This window comes from Narcine bancroftii, chromosome 13 (assembly GCF_036971445.1).
Source record: "Narcine bancroftii isolate sNarBan1 chromosome 13, sNarBan1.hap1, whole genome shotgun sequence".
NCBI classification, from domain to species: domain Eukaryota; kingdom Metazoa; phylum Chordata; class Chondrichthyes; order Torpediniformes; family Narcinidae; genus Narcine; species Narcine bancroftii.
Genome location: NC_091481.1, coordinates 92,158,516 through 92,170,162, shown reverse-complemented (window position 1 = coordinate 92,170,162; position 11,647 = coordinate 92,158,516).

Genomic DNA, 11,647 nt, shown 5'->3' with positions numbered 1-11,647 from the left:
GCAAATGAGATGTGGGAAACTAGATGCAGAGAAAGAGGCACGGAAATAGAGGCAGGCAAAGAGAGGCAGGGTATGTGAGGCAGGGAATCTGAGGCGGGGAATCAGAGACACGGAAAGAGAGGCGGGGAATCAGAGGCGCGGAATCAGAGGCAGTGAATCAGAGGCAGGGATTTAGAGGCAGGGAATCAGAGGCAGGGAATCAGAGGCAGGCAACCAGAGGCAGGGAATCTGAGGCGGGGAATCTGAGGTGGGGAATCTGAGGCGGGGAATCTGAGGCGGGGAATCTCAGGCGGGGAATCTGAGGCGGGGAATCTGAGGCGGGGAATCTGAGGCGGGGAATCTGAGGCAGGGAATCTGAGGCGGGGAATCTGAGGCAGGGAATCTCAGGCAGGGAATCAGAGCCGGGGAAGCTGACGCGGGGACTCAGAGGCAGGGAATCATAGGCAGGGAATCTGAGGCAGGGAATCTCAGGCAGGGAATCAGAGCCGGGGAATCTGAGGCGGGGAATCAGAGGCGGGGAATCAGAGGCTGGGAAACAGAGGCAGGGAATAAGAGGCGTGGAATCAGAGGCGGGTAATCAGAGGCGGGGATTAAGAGGCGGGGAATCAGAGGCGGGGAATCAGATGCAGGGAATCTGAGGCAGGGAATCTGAGGCAGGGAATCAGAGGCGGGGTATCAGAGGCGGGGAGTCAGAGGCAGGGAATCAGAGGTGGGGAATCAGAGGCATGGAATCAGAGGCGGGTTATCAGATGGGGCAAATGAGATGTGGGAAACTAGATGCAGAGAAAGAGGCACCAAAATAGAGGCAGGCAAAGAGAGGCAGGGTATCAGAGGCAGAGAATCAGATGCAGGGAATCAGAGATACGGAAAGAGAGGCGTGGAATCAGAGGCGCGGAATCAGAGGCAGGGAATCAGAGGCAGGGAATCAGAGGCAGGGAATCAGAGGCAGGGAATCAGAGGCAGGCAATCAGAGGCAGTCAATCAGAGGCAGGCAATCAGAGGCAGGGAATCTGAGGCGGGGAATCTGAGGCGGGGAATCTGAGGCGGGGAATGTGAGGCGGGGAATATGAGGCGGGGAATCTGAGGCGGGGAATCTGAGGCGGGGAATCTGAGGTGGGGAATCTGAGGCGGGGAATCTGAGGCGGGGAATCTGATGCGGGGAATCTGAGGCGTGGAATCTGAGGCGGGGAATCTGATGCGGGGAATCTGAGGCGGGGAATCTGAGGCGGGGAATCTCAGGCGGGGAATCTGAGGCATGGAATCTGAGGCGGCGAATCTGAGGCGGGGAATCAGAGGCTGGGAATCAGAGGCGGGGAAACAGAGGCAGGTAATCAGAGGCGGGGAATCAGAGGCTGGGATTCAGAGGCGGGGAATAAGAGGCGGGGAATCAAAGGCGGGGAATCAGAAGCAGTGAATCTGAGGCAGGGAATCTGAGGCAGGGAATCTGAGGCAGGAATCAGAGGCGGGGAATCAGAGGCAGGGAATCAGAGGCGGGGAATCAGAGGCAGGGAATCTGAGGCAGGGAATCTGATGCAGGGAATCAGAGCCGGGGAATCTGAGGCAGGGAATCAGACACGGGGAATGAGAGGCGGGGAATCAGAGGTGGGGAATAAGAGGCGGGGAATCAGAGGCGGGGAATCAGAGGCAGGGAATCTGAGGCAGGGAATCTGAGGCAGGGAATCTGAGGCAGGGAATCAGAGGCGGGGAATCAGAGGCAGGGAATCAGAGGCGGGGAATCAGAGGCGGGGAATCAGCGGGAGGAAAAGCGTTGTGGGGAAAGAGAGGCAGAGAAAGAGGCGCGGAAATAGAGGCAGGGAAAGAGAGGCGGGGAATGAAAGGTGGGGAATCAGAGGTGGGGAAACAGGCGGGTAAACAGAGGCAGGTAAACATAGGTGGATAAATAGAGGCGGGGAAAGAGGCGGGCAAAACATAGTGGTTGGAACTTGTGTGTTTAAAATCAGGTACACAAAACAGATCAAACAGTGTTGTTGAAATTGAGGGAGGGAAAGACAGGCAAGGAAAGAGTGGAGTGGAAAGAGTGGAGGCGAAAGAGAGGCGTCGAGACAGAGGTGGGGAATCAGAGGCGGGGATTCAGAGGCGGTGAAACAGGTGTGTAAACAGAGGCGGGTAAACATAGGCGGAAAAATAGAGGCGGGGAAAGTGATGGGTGAAACATAGTGGTTGGAACTTGTGTGTTGAAAATGAGGTACACAGAACAGATCAAACAGAGTTGTTGAAATTGAGGGAGGGAAAGAGAGGCGCGGAAAGAGTGTAGGGGAAAAAGCGGAGGTGAAAAAGATGCATACAGACAGAGGGGGGAATCAGAGGCAGGGAATCAGAGGCGGGGAATCAGAGGCGTGCAATCAGTGGCAGGCAATCAGAGGTGGGGAATCAGAGGCGGGGAATAAGAGGCCTGGAATCAGAGGCGGGGAATCAGAGGCGTGGAATCAGAGGAGGGGAATCAGAGGCGGGGAATCAGAGGCGGGGAAACAGAGGCGGGGAATCAGAGGCGGGGATTCAGAGGCGGGGATTCAGAGGCTGGGAATCAGAGGCGGGGAATCAGAGGCGGGGAATCAGAGGCGGGGAATCGGAGGCAGGGAATCTGAGGCAGGGAATCTGAGGCAGGGAATCTGAGGCATGGAATCTGAGGCAGGGAATCTGAGGCGGGGAATCTGAGGCGGTAAATCTGAGTCGGGGAATCTGAGGCACGGAATCTCAGGCAGTGAATCAGAGGCATGGAATCAGAGGCGGGTTATCAGAGGGGGCAAATGAGATGTGGGAAACTAGATGCAGAGAAAGAGTCACGGAAATAGGGGCAGGCAAAGAGAGGCAGGGTATGTGAGGCAGGGAATCTGAGGCGGGGAATCAGAGGCAGGGAATCAGATGAAGGGAATCAGATGAAGGGAATCTGAGGCAGGGAATCTGAGACAGGGAATCTGAGGCAGGGAATCTGAGGCGGGGAATCTGAGGTGGGGAATGTGAGGCGGGGAATCTGAGGTGGGGAATCTGAGGCGGGGAATCTGAGGCGGGGAATCTGAGGCGGTGAATCTGAGGCAGGGAATCTGAGGCAGGGAATCTGAGGCATGGAATCTCAGGCTGGGAATCAGAGCTGGGGAATCTGAGGCGGGGAATCAGACGCGGGGAATCAGAGGCGGGGATACAGAGGCAGGGAATCAGAGGCGGGGAATCAGAGGCGGGGTATAAGAGGCGGGGAATAAGAGGCGGGGAATCAGAGGCGGGGAATCAGAGGCAGGGAATCTGAGGCAAGGAATCTGAGGCAGGGATTCTGAGGCAGGGAATCAGAGGCGGGGAATCAGATGCGGGTTATCAGAGGGGGCAAATGAGATGTGGGAAACTAGATGCAGAGAAAGAGGCACGGAAATAGAGGCAGGCAAAGAGAGGCAGGGTATGTGAGGCAGGGAATCTGAGGCGGGGAATCAGAGACACGGAAAGAGAGGCGGGGAATCAGAGGCGCGGAATCAGAGGCAGTGAATCAGAGGCAGGGATTTAGAGGCAGGGAATCAGAGGCAGGGAATCAGAGGCAGGCAACCAGAGGCAGGGAATCTGAGGCGGGGAATCTGAGGTGGGGAATCTGAGGCGGGGAATCTGAGGCGGGGAATCTCAGGCGGGGAATCTGAGGCGGGGAATCTGAGGCGGGGAATCTGAGGCGGGGAATCTGAGGCAGGGAATCTGAGGCGGGGATTCTGAGGCAGGGAATCTCAGGCAGGGAATCAGAGCCGGGGAAGCTGACGCGGGGACTCAGAGGCAGGGAATCATAGGCAGGGAATCTGAGGCAGGGAATCTCAGGCAGGGAATCAGAGCCGGGGAATCTGAGGCGGGGAATCAGTGGCGGGGAATCAGAGGCTGGGAAACAGAGGCAGGGAATAAGAGGCGGGGAATCAGAGGCGGGTAATCAGAGGCGGGGATTAAGAGGCGGGGAATCAGAGGCGGGGAATCAGATGCAGGGAATCTGAGGCAGGGAATCTGAGGCAGGGAATCAGAGGCGGGGTATCAGAGGCGGGGAGTCAGAGGCAGGGAATCAGAGGTGGGGAATCAGAGGCATGGAATCAGAGGCGGGTTATCAGATGGGGCAAATGAGATGTGGGAAACTAGATGCAGAGAAAGAGGCACCAAAATAGAGGCAGGCAAAGAGAGGCAGGGTATCAGAGGCAGAGAATCAGATGCAGGGAATCAGAGATACGGAAAGAGAGGCGTGGAATCAGAGTTGCGGAATCAGAGGCAGGGAATCAGAGGCAGGGAATCAGAGGCAGGGAATCAGAGACAGGGAATCAGAGGCAAGGAATCAGAGGCAGGGAATCAGAGGCAGGCATTCAGAGGCAGGGAATCTGAGGCAGGGAATGTGAGGCAGGGAATCTGAGGCAGGGAATCTGAGGCAGGGAATCAGAGGCAGGGAATCTGAGGCAGGGAATCTGAGGCAGGGAATCTGAGGCAGGGAATCTGAGGCAGGGAATCTGAGGCAGGGAATCTGAGGCAGGGAATCTGAGGCAGGGAATCAGAGGCGGGGAATCAGAGGCAGGGAATCAGAGGCGGGGAATCTGAGGCAGGGAATCAGAGGCAGGGAATCAGAGGCAGGGAATCAGAGGCAGGCAATCAGAGGCAGGGAATCTGAGGCAGGGAATCTGAGGCGGGGAATCTGAGGCGGGGAATCTGAGGCGGGGAATCTGAGGCGGGGAATCTGATGCGGGGAATCTGAGGCGGGGAATCTGAGGCGGGGAATCTGAGGCGGGGAATCTGAGGCGGGGAATCTGAGACGGGGAATCTGAGGCGGGGAATCTGAGGCGGGGAATCTGAGGCGGGGAATCTGAGGCGGGGAATCTGAGGCGGGGAATCTGAGGCGGGGTATCTGAGGCAGGGAATCTCAGGCAGGGAATCAGAGCCGGGGAATCTGAGGCGGGGAATCAGAGGCGGGGAATCAGAGGAGGGGAAACAGAGGCAGGGAATCAGAGGCGGGGAATCAGAGGCGGGGAATCAGAGGCGGGGAATAAGAGGTGGGGAATCAAAGGCGGGGAATCAGAGGCAGGGAATCTGAGGCAGGGAATCTGAGGCAGGGAATCTGAGGCAGGGAATCAGAGGCGGGGAATCAGAGGCAGGGAATCAGAGGCGGGGAATCAGAGGCAGGGAATCTGAGGCGGTGAATCTGAGGCAGGGAATCTGAGGCAGGGAATCTGAGGCATGGAATCTCAGGCTGGGAATCAGAGCTGGGGAATCTGAGGCGGGGAATCAGACGCGGGGAATCAGAGGCGGGGATACAGAGGCAGGGAATCAGAGGCGGGGAATCAGAGGCGGGGTATCAGAGGCGGGGAATAAGAGGCGGGGAATCTGAGGCAGGGAATCAGAGGCAGGGAATCTGAGGCAGCGAATCAGAGGCGGGGAATCAGAGGCAGGGAATCAGAGGCGGGGAATCAGAGGCGGGGAATCAGCGGGAGGAAAAGAGATGTGGGTAAAGAGAGGCAGAGAAAGAGGTGTGGAAATAGAGGCAGGTAAAGAGAGGCGGGGAATGAAAGGTGGGGAATCAGAGGCGGGGAAACAGGCGGGTAAACAGAGGCAGGTAAACATAGGTGGATAAATAGAGGCGGGGAAAGTGATGGCTGTAACATAGTGGTTGGAACTTGTGCGTTGAAAATGAGGTACACAAAACAGATCAAACAGTGTTGTTGAAATTGAGGGAGGGAAAGACAGGCACGGAAAGAGTGGAGGGGAAAGAGTGGAGTCGACAGAGAGGCGTCGAGACAGAGGTGGGGAATCAGAGGCGGGGAATCAGAGGCAGTGAAACAGGTGGGTAAACAGAGGCGGGTAAACATAGGCGGAAAAATAGAGGCGGGGAAAGTGATGGGTGAAACATAGTGGTTGGAACATGTGTGTTGAAAATGAGGTACACAGAACAGATCAAACAGAGTTGTTGAAATTGAGGGAGGGAAAGAGAGGCGCGGAAAGTGTGTAGGGGAAAAAGCGGAGGCGAAAGAGAGACATACAGACAGAGGTGGGGAATCAGAGGCGGGGAAACAGAGGCGGGGAATCAGAGGCGGGCAATCAGTGGCAGGCAATCAGAGGTGGGGAATCAGTGGCGGGGAATAAGAGGCCTGGAATCAGAGGCGGGGAATCAGAGGCGTGGAATCCGAGGCGGGGAATCAGAGGCGGGGAATCAGAGGCGGGGAAACAGAGGCGGGGAATCAGAGGTGGGGAATCAGAGGCAGGGAATCTGAGGCAGGGAATCTGAAGCAGGGAATCTGAGGCAGGGAATCTGAGGCGGGGAATCTGAGGCGGTAAATCTGAGTCGGGGTATCTGAGGCAGGGTATCTGAGGCAGTGAATCAGAGGCATGGAATCAGAGGTGGGTTATCAGAGGGGGCAAATGAGATGTGGGAAACTAGATGCAGAGAAAGAGGCACGGAAATAGAGGCAGGCAAAGAGAGGCAGGGTATCAGAGGCAGGGAATCAGAGGCAGGGAATCAGAGACAAGGAAAGAGAGGCGTGGAATCAGAGGTGCGGAATCAGAGGCAGGGAATCAGAGGCAGGGAATCAGAGGCAGGGAATCAGAGGCAGGCAATCAGAGGCAGGGAATCAGAGGCAGGGAAACAGAGGCGGGGAATCAGAGGCAGGGAATCAGAGGCAGGGAATCAGAGGCAGGGAATCAGATGAAGGGAATCAGATGAAGGGAATCTGAGGCTGGGAATCTGAGGCAGGGAATCTGAGGCAGGGAATCTGAGGCGGGGAATCTGAGGCGGGGAATCTGAGGCGTGGAATCTGAGGCGGGGAATCTGAGGCAGGGAATCTGAGGCGGGGAATCTGAGGCGGGGAATCTGAGGCGGGGAATCTGAGGCAGGGAATCTGAGGCGGGGATTCTGAGGCATGGAATCTCAGGCAGGGAATCAGAGCCGGGGAATCTGAGGCGGGGAATCAGACGCGGGGAATCAGACGCGGGGAATCAGAGGCAGGGAATGAGAGGCGGGGAATCAGAGGCGGGGAATCAGAGGCGGGGAATAAGAGGCGGGGAATCAGAGGCAGGGAATCTGAGGCAAGGAATCTGAGGTAGGGAATCTGAGGCAGGGAATCAGAGGCGGGGAATCAGAGGTGGGGAATCAGAGGCATGGAATCAGAGGTGGGTTATCAGAGGGGGCAATTGAGATGTAGGAAACTAGATGCAGAGGAAGAGGCACGGAAATAGAGGCAGGCAAAGAGAGGCAGGGTATCAGAGGCAGGGAATCAGAGGCGGGGAATCAGAGACACGGTCAGAGAGGCGTGGAATCAGCCGTGCGGAATTAGAGGCAGGGAATCAGAGGCAGGGAATCAGAGGCAGGGAATCAGAGGCAGGGAATCAGAGGGAGGGAATCAGAGGCAGGGAATCAGAGGAAGGCAATCAGAGGCAGGGAATCTGAGGCAGGGAATCAGAGGCGGGGAATCAGAGGCGGGGAATCAGAGGCGGGGAATAGGAGGCGGGGAATCAGAGGCGGGGAATCAGAGGCAGGGAATCTGAGGCAAGGAATCTGAGGCAGGGATTCTGAGGCAGGGAGTCAGAGGCGGGGAAGCAGAGGCGGGGAAATCAGAGGCGGGGAATCAGAGGCATGGAATCAGAGGCGGGTTATCAGAGGGGGCAAATGAGATGTGGGAAACTAGATGCAGAGAAAGAGGCACGGAAATAGAGGCAGGCAAAGAGAGGCAGGGAATGTGAGGCAGGGAATCTGAGGCGGGGAATCAGAGACACGGAAAGAGAGGCGGGGAATCAGAGGCGCGGAATCAGAGGCAGGCAATCAGAGGCAGGGATTTAGAGGCGGGGAATCAGAGGCAGGGAATCTGAGGCAGGGAATCTGAGGCAGGCAATCTGAGGCGGGGAATCAGAGGCGGGGTATCAGAGGCAGGGAATCAGAGGCAGGGAATCAGAGGCAGGGAATCAGATGAAGGGAATCAGATGAAGGGAATCTGAGGCAGGGAATCTGAGACAGGGAATCTGAGGCAGGGAATCTGAGGCGGGGAATCTGAGGTGGGGAATGTGAGGCGGGGAATCTGAGGTGGGGAATCTGAGGCGGGGAATCTGAGGCGGGGAATCTGAGGCGGTGAATCTGAGGCAGGGAATCTGAGGCAGGGAATCTGAGGCATGGAATCTCAGGCTGGGAATCAGAGCCGGGGAATCTGAGGCTGGGAATCAGACGCGGGGAATCAGAGGCGGGGATACAGAGGCAGGGAATCAGAGGCGGGGAATCAGAGGCGGGGTATCAGAGGCGGGGAATAAGAGGCGGGGAATCAGAGGCGGGGAATCAGAGGCAGGGAATCTGAGGCAAGGAATCTGAGGCAGGGATTCTGAGGCAGGGAATCAGAGGCGGGGAATCAGAGGCGGGGAATCAGAGGCGGGGAATCAGAGGCATGGAATCAGAGGCGGGTTATCAGAGGGGGCAAATGAGATGTGGGAAACTAGATGCAGAGAAAGAGGCACGGAAATAGAGGCAGGCAAAGAGAGGCAGGGTATGTGAGGCAGGGAATCTGAGGCGGGGAATCAGAGACACGGAAAGAGAGGCGGGGAATCAGAGGCGCGGAATCTGAGGCAGTGAATCAGAGGCAGGGATTTAGAGGCAGGGAATCAGAGGCAGGGAATCAGAGGCAGGCAATCAGAGGCAGGGAATCTGAGGCGGGGAATCTGAGCTGGGGAATCTGAGGCGGGGAATCTGAGGCGGGGAATCTGATGCAGGGAATCTGAGGCGGGGAATCTGAGGCGGTGAATCTGAGGCGGGGAATCTGAGGCAGGGAATCTGAGGCGGGGATTCTGAGGCAGGGAATCTCAGGCAGGGAATCAGAGCCGGGGAATCTGACGCGGGGACTCAGAGGCAGGGAATCATAGGCAGGGAATCTGAGGCAGGGAATCTCAGGCAGGGAATCAGAGCCGGGGAGTCTGAGGCGGGGAATCAGAGGCGGGGAATCAGAGGCTGGGAAGCAGAGGCAGGGAATCAGAGGCGGGGAATCAGAGGCGGGTAATCAGATGCGGGGAATAAGAGGCGGGGAATCAGAGGCGGGGAATCAGATGCAGGGAATCTGAGGCAGGGAATCTGAGGCAGGGAATCTGAGGAAGGGAATCAGAGGCGGGGTAACAGAGGCGGGGAATCAGAGGCAGGGAATCAGAGGTGGGGAATCAGAGGCATGGAATCAGAGGCGGGTTATCAGAGGGGGCAAATGAGATGTGGGAAACTAGATGCAGAGAAAGAGGCACCAAAATAGAGGCAGGCAAAGAGAGGCAGGGTATCAGAGGCAGAGAATCAGAGGCGGTGAATCAGAGATACGGAAAGAGAGGCGTGGAATCAGAGGCACGGAATCAGAGGCAGGGAATCAGAGGCAGGGAATCAGAGGCAGGGAATCAGAGGCAGGGAATCAGAGGCAGGCAATCAGAGGCAGGCAATCAGAGGCAGGGAATCTGAGGTGGGGAATCTGAGGCGGGGAATCTGAGGCGGGGAATGTGAGGCGGGGAATCTGAGGCGGGGAATCTGAGGCGGGGAATCTGAGGCGGGAAATCTGCGGCGGGGAATCTGAGGCGGGGAATCTGAGGCAGGGTATCTGATGCGGGGAATCTGAGGCGTGGAATCTGAGGCGGGGAATCTGAGGCGGGGAATCTGAGGCGGGGAATCTGAGGCGTGGAATCTCAGGCTGGGAATCTGAGGCAGGGAATCTGAGGCGGGGAATCTGTGGTGGGGAATCAGAGGCTGGGAATCAGAGGCGGGGAAACAGAGGCAGGTAATCAGAGGCGGGGAATCAGAGGCTGGGATTCAGAGGCGGGGAATAAGAGGCGGGGAATCAAAGGCGGGGAATCAGAAGCAGTGAATCTGAGGCAGGGAATCTGAGGCAGGGAATCTGAGGCAGGAATCAGAGGCGGGGAATCAGAGGCAGGGAGTCAGAGGCGTGGAATCAGAGGCAGGGAATCTGAGGCAGGGAATCTGATGCAGGGAATCAGAGCCGGGGAATCTGAGGCAGGTAATCAGACACGGGGAATCAGAGGCGGGGAATCAGAGGCGGGGAATAAGAGGCGGGGAATCAGAGGCGGGGAATCAGAGGCAGCGAATCTGAGGCAGGGAATCTGAGGCAGGGAATCTGAGGCAGGGAATCAGAGGCGGGGAATCAGAGGCAGGGAATCAGAGGCGGGGAATCAGAGGCGGGGAATCAGCGGGAGGAAAAGCGTTGTGGGGAAAGAGAGGCAGAGAAAGAGGCGCGGAAATAGAGGCAGGGAAAGAGAGGCGGGGAATGAAAGGTGGGGAATCAGAGGTGGAGAAACAGGCGGGTAAACAGAGGCAGGTAAACATAGGTGGATAAATAGAGGCGGGGAAAGAGGCGGGCAAAACATAGTGGTTGGAACTTGTGTGTTTAAAATCAGGTACACAAAACAGATCAAACAATGTTGTTGAAATTGAGGGAGGGAAAGACAGGCAAGGAAAGAGTGGAGTGGAAAGAGTGGAGGCGAAAGAGAGGCGTCGAGACAGAGTTGGGGAATCAGAGGCGGGGAATCAGAGGCGGGGAATCAGAGGCGGGCAATCAGTGGCAGGCAATCAGAGGTGGGGAATCAGAGGTGGGGAATAAGAGGCCTGGAATCAGAGGCGGGGAATCAGAGGCGTGGAATCAGAGGAGGGGAATCAGAGGCGGGGAATCAGAGGCGGGGAAACAGAGGCGGGGAATCAGAGGCGGGGATTCAGAGGCGGGGATTCAGAGGCTGGGAATCAGAGGCGGGGAATCAGAGGCGGGGAATCAGAGGCGGGGAATCGGAGGCAGGGAATCTGAGGCAGGGAATCTGAGGCATGGAATCTGAGGCATGGAATCTGAGGCAGGGAATCTGAGGCGGGGAATCTGAGGCGGTAAATCTGAGTTGGGGAATCTGAGGCACGGAATCTGAGGCAGTGAATCAGAGGCATGGAATCAGAGGCGGGTTATCAGAGGGGGAAAATGAGATGTGGGAAACTAGATGCAGAGAAAGAGGCACGGAAATAGAGGCAGGCAAAGTGAGGCAGGGTATCAGAGGCAGGGAATCAGAGGCGGGGAATCTGAGGCGGGGAATCTGAGGCGGGGAATCTGAGGCAGGGAATCTGAGGCGGGGATTCTGAGGCATGGAATCTCAGGCAGGGAATCAGAGCTGGGGAATCTGAGGCGGGGAATCAGACGCGGGGAATCAGACGCGGGGAAACAGAGGCAGGGAATCAGAGGCGGGGAATCAGAGGCGGGGAATCAGAGGCGGGGAATAAGAGGCGGGGAATCAGAGGCAGGGAATCTGAGGCAAGGAATCTGAGGCAGGGAATCTGAGGCAGGGAATCAGAGGCGGGGAATCAGAGGTGGGGAATCAGAGGAATGGAATCAGAGGTGGGTTATCAGAGGGGGCAATTGAGATGTGGGAAACTAGATGCAGAGGAAGAGGCACGGAAATAGAGGCAGGAAAAGAGAGGCAGGGTGTCAGAGGCAGGGAATCAGAGGCGGGGAATCAGAGACACGGTCAGAGAGGCGTAGAATCAGCCATGCGGAATCAGAGGCAGGTAATCAGAGGCAGGGAATCAGAGGCAGGGAATCAGAGGCAGCGAATCAGAGGGAGGGAATCAGAGGCAGGGAATCAGAGGAAGGCAATCAGAGGCAGGGAATCTGAGGCAGTGAAACAGAGGTGGGGAATCAGA